Below are 4,531 nucleotides of genomic sequence, written 5' to 3'. Positions count from 1 at the left end.
TTTTTTTTTTTTTTTTTTTTTTTTAAAATTTCCTGGAGTTGCTGCCATCTTAGTAGCCCTCAGCTTTGTAAACTTGAGGAATAAGCCTGGCTTTGCTCTGCCTATTAAGCTGTGGTACATAAGCATGTGTTCATGTCTTCCTGATAATTAGTCTCCCATTGCTCTATGAGAAATCTAAGGATTTTCTTCTGTGGGGCTGCAGGTGTTTTTTTTGGTTTTTTTTTTTTTTCCCCTTCAGTCAGCCAGATACAAAGATGTGCTATAGATTTTTGTTTTGTTCTCCCTTTATTATTATTCATAATTGTTGGTGCCTCTTAGCACAATTTCTCTTGGTTATTTATGTCCTCTGAGAAGAAAATATAACATGCTGTATTCTAAAACAGGACGTGGGTGTCTATGCAAGCATCACATTGTCTTTGTAAAATAAATACACAGTTGATATCTGTCTTTTGTGCAGTGGAGGTGAAGTACCAAGAAGCATTTAAGTTGCTTTCTACTGAGTTAGTAACAGGGGTGTTTGTTCGTTGCAGGGGCAGCCTCACGCTGCCTGCATGCTCCCCTGGTTTGTCAGAGGGCAGCCGTGGCCCTGGAGAGCCGGGATCGATTTGCAGCTTTCGATGCCTTCGGCGTGTCCTGCCCGCACGCTGTGCACTGAACTTTGTCACGGCAGGGCTGTGACAGCTGATCAATTGCCGTGCGTGGGGGATGCCAGGGAAACAGACAAACCCTTGCTTAATTGAAATACTTAATTTATTAACCGATTAAAGTACCTGAAGTTAGTAAAGCAGCAAAGCTAAAGAAAAAGCTGTATAAAACATTACCAAGTAATAACACTTCCTATGATGTATTCCAGTTGCCTACTCTCTGCTGCCCACACCGTGGCTACCCGGAGGGGGTCTTGCCCTGCTTACCCATCCCGATGGGTGGCTGAGGGACGCTGCCTGTGTTGGCTCTGGTCACTGATGAGGGCGGGGTTGTGCTTGACCACAGTCCAGGCGAGGGACCAGTGTAGAGCTTTGTCCCAGGTCCAACAATGGGGAAAAGGCCCCAGTGTTTCTGCACCATTGTCCTGCTGGCTGATGTTCCTCCAGGTCTGGAGGATCTTCCCCCTCTCCACTGCCAAAACTGCTCTACCATGCCAGCTGATGTCACCCATCTCTTGGCCTGAGCATTACATGAGTCTCTGAATCTAATACTACTTTGAATGACTTAATTGAATTCCATTTTCTATTCCTGTTGGTTACCCCTTATTTTACTTTTGGATACTGCTTATTTCTTCATGCTACTTTTAGGATGTTGCCATCAGTAATCTCCAGGCGAACATTTACTCCCCTTCCATCAGTCATGCTCACAGTCTGTTTTAGCTTTCCTTTCCTTACAGCCAAGAGCTGTAAAGACTGCCATGTAAAATTTGTCTCTGGCAAGGTCATGGTGTCAAAGGAGGTCTGTGTGGACACAGCCACAGATTATTCAAGTGTTTGGGGATTTTTTGGAAAGGCTTCATGGCATAATGTAGGATACTACATTTCCAGCAGATTGAGTGAAGGGAGAGGAAGGGGCAAGTATCAGAAGTGGTGTTGCAAAGTTTTTAAGATTTATTGCTGTGTAGTAGTGAAAGCCTTCCAGCTTTCCAGGTCTGTCCAGACAGGACCAGACTATCACAGGTTCCTCTGATTAGATTTACAGACTCATTAAGTAGGCTGTGCAGACTCGTGTCTGTTGTAACTAGTATAATTTAATTTCATTAGTAAAGTGGCTACATACTTTTCAATGTCATGGGCAATGGTGTTGCAGCTTGTTTGAACTACAATAGATGTTTTTATTGTTCTATTTTCATTAGTAGTATATTTTCCACTTTTTGCTCTTGAAGATATTAGCCATTCTTATTTTAGTATTTTCCAGCATGTCTCAGGCTCTAGGCTTACCCTTTGGGCTTAATTATGAATGCATGTCATGTTTGCAATTACATTAAACATAAGCAACAAAATGTGACATGAGTTAAGCTGGACAATAGCCAACTTCCTTTCAGAGAACAGCAAAGTCAAGGAGATAAGAGCTGAAAATTAAGCTAGATACTTTCTTAGCAAAACTGTGGGCTATACTTCTGTATTTGGGGCTTTTAAAAAATCTGTAACACTAGTTTGCAAGAATTCAGATTAAAAAATAATTGATGTAAAGCAGTATTTAAGTATAACTTTTAATTTAAACCATGCAACACAGTTCAGTGTAGAAGGCGGGATTTATTTGTTTGCATTGTAATATTCTGTTTAAATATTATAAATAAGGGGAAAACCCTTCCCGCTTGATTTTGAGCTATCTATTTAAATAAGCATGATCTGCTTGAATAGGAAAAAAGAGCATTGCTGATCTTTTGTCACTGATGCGTAGTGCAGTCAAACACCATGCATGTTCTTAATAGTTCCCAAAGGGATTGCCCTAGGAAGACAAATGTATGCTTTGTATAAAGAAAAGAAAAAATCTGAAACTCAAAGGATGATTTTGATCTGTTTGGAGATCTTTATGTATTCCCTCTTCTGTGACTCCAGAAAGTGCTGGAGGTTAAGCAGGAGGTACTCCAGTGGAGGTAAAGCTGAAAGTCCATTTTTGTGGAACCCTGTATTATGTCTGTGGGGAGCCACAGAAACAAGGTGTTCTGCATCTTGCAGGAAGAAGGTTAATTATCTTGATTGACAACTTCATACAAAAAGCCAGGAGGGTTTTAAATTAGCATTTTCATAAGAAGTTGGTAAGGAAGGCAAATACATACAGACTGCAGCTTGGTGCATCTATAGAAAAATTGCAGTGAAGCTCCACATAACATGGAGAATATTTTTTTCAGTTCCTTTTCCAATAATGGTAGATGTCTGGATAACAAGCAAAAGGTGTGATGAGAAGTTGCATGTAGCTGGTTGAATCATTTGAACTGAATTAGAGTTGCTTTATGAAGGATAGAGAGAATAACAAGTCAGGTAGCACTCTTTTTTAAAGACTTCATTACCTTTCTTGGAGTTACTGAGACTGTAACCGTGGGGTTTTGAATGTGTGTGGATCGATATGCTGCCAGAGGGATCTGTTACCAACCGTCAAATGATCCTACAGAAAAGAAGAGTTACTTTAAGTACCTCTGTAATTCACAGTTAATAAAATGGTGGTGTTATGGGGGAACTTCAATTTAAGAGACATTTAGTGGAAGATCTGTGCAGTTGGACATAAAACAAGCTATTGTTGCTAGAAAATAGAGGATAATTTGCTAAAGCAAAAAGGTATTGCATTGAATGTATGATAACTCAATTCCAGGTTTCATTTTGATGGGTAAAGATGAACTAACCACTGGACTGGAAGCTGATGGTTGCTTAGGGACCAGTAATCCTGACCTGATTATATTTAGTATAGGCAAACAGAAGACAAGTCCAATCGCAAGCTTGTATCAAAAGGGCTAATTTCCCAGAACTGAAGAAAACTGCATTTGAAATTGTCTGAGAGGAATATATAGACAGAAAATTGGGAGTTCCTTTGGAAAGAGTAAGGGAAGGGCACCAAGGGAAATAGCTATAGCTAGGAAATGGAGGGAAACAGTGAGGTTTTTATTCTAAAATACATTTAGATCAAGAGAAGTTAGTAGAATGTTACAGGCTCGTGACTAGAAAGAGGTGGAAAAATCTTAATGTTGATTTAGGGGGAAAAAAAAGGCAAGAATGATAATTAATATTCTTTCTGCATTTTGAAGTGTGTAGCACAGGATGTACCAATGAGATTGCAGAAATCCCCCTTCTTTTCAGATCTTTTAGTAACAAAGGACTGTGGCGGTAAGTAATATAGACTTACGGAACGAGAACTGCACCATTGCTGAAAAAAGAGCTAGAGCAAACCTGCAGAAAATTGTTGCAGCTGGTTATTGGGCTGGTGAAAAGCTATTTAATCACTCAAAAGGTTGTGTCTTAGTATCTTAACCTGTGCTTAAAAACTTCACTGCTTTTTGGGGAAAAAAATTGCAAAGGTAGCACTGTTTGCTGAAGGCTTTTATTGGACTCGCAGGACCCTCCTCTTGAAGGTCTATAGCTATGCCAGGGATAAAACCCCCTGATGTTAGCATAAAAAGAAATCACTGCTAGTGTTTTGTTGAATCAAGACAGCTTGGCCAGCTATGAACGAATGCAGACTGTTGAATTTCTACTCCATCAAACTAAATCCTGAAAGGACTAAATTCATCAGGAAAGCAACTCAGAATAACGGCACTGTAGCTCTGCAGGTATCTTCCAAACATAATGCATTTTGGAGTCATCAGTGTTGTTATACCCCCAGCAACTGGGTTCTGCAGGTAGGCCGGAGTCAGAGGTAGAGCATGTCCTATACTCATACAGATGTTTTATGTCCTCTTCTGCAATGTGTCTGGGAATCATTGTTTTAGTTGGGTAATGCAGACCCATCCTTAAAATCACAGTAGCTCAAGGTGGTGGTCCCTTCACCAGAAGAAATAAAAAATGTTAAGGATCTGCTTACAATGTGTTAGTGGCAGCTCTAATGAGGGTAA

The sequence above is a fragment of the Egretta garzetta genome, unplaced genomic scaffold, assembly GCF_000687185.1.
Source record: "Egretta garzetta isolate BGI_Z169 unplaced genomic scaffold, ASM68718v1 scaffold594, whole genome shotgun sequence".
In the NCBI taxonomy this organism is placed as follows: Eukaryota; Metazoa; Chordata; class Aves; order Pelecaniformes; family Ardeidae; genus Egretta; species Egretta garzetta.
Note: the sequence above shows the minus strand (reverse complement) of the source record.